This window comes from Penaeus monodon, chromosome 31 (assembly GCF_015228065.2).
Source record: "Penaeus monodon isolate SGIC_2016 chromosome 31, NSTDA_Pmon_1, whole genome shotgun sequence".
NCBI classification, from domain to species: Eukaryota; Metazoa; Arthropoda; class Malacostraca; order Decapoda; family Penaeidae; genus Penaeus; species Penaeus monodon.
Window position 1 is genome coordinate 20243516 of NC_051416.1, and position 440 is coordinate 20243955.

Sequence of the window (440 nt, forward strand, 5' to 3'; positions counted from 1 at the left end):
GCTGGAATAGCATAGTTCTTTTCCATTTGCTTTTTAAACCTACCTCTAACTATATGCCAGGGTATATCCAAATTAGTCATTACATCAAATATTTTAATGTGATCTTCGTAGAGAACAATTTCGAATCACATCACTAATCAGATCTTATTAATTTTTTTAAAATGACGATCAGTATAGAACGGAGATATGATGGTTTTCGGGCGGTTTTGGCGGGAAAGCTTTCCCGACTTTTTAAGGTATAATAATTCCAGAGAGTTGACAAAATCGGGTAGGAAGAAATAATAACAGTCGTTCGGTTAGCAACTGCTATTCTAATATTTCAATCTTATTTCATCATTAAGAGCGACAAGGGAGATTTTTAAATGGTTATAGAGTTTTGGGGAAAGCTTTGATTTTACGCTGCTTCAGTTCTCGATTTGTTCTTTTTTTTCTTTAGCGTG

The 440-nt window shown here is 34.1% G+C and overlaps 1 protein-coding gene across 1 annotated transcript in view; it reads right to left on the minus strand.

Annotated features, from left to right (window-relative positions):
• LOC119592916 overlaps positions 1-440 on the minus strand; it is a 14356-nt gene that overhangs the window by 6783 nt on the left and 7133 nt on the right. The window lies entirely within an intron of this gene.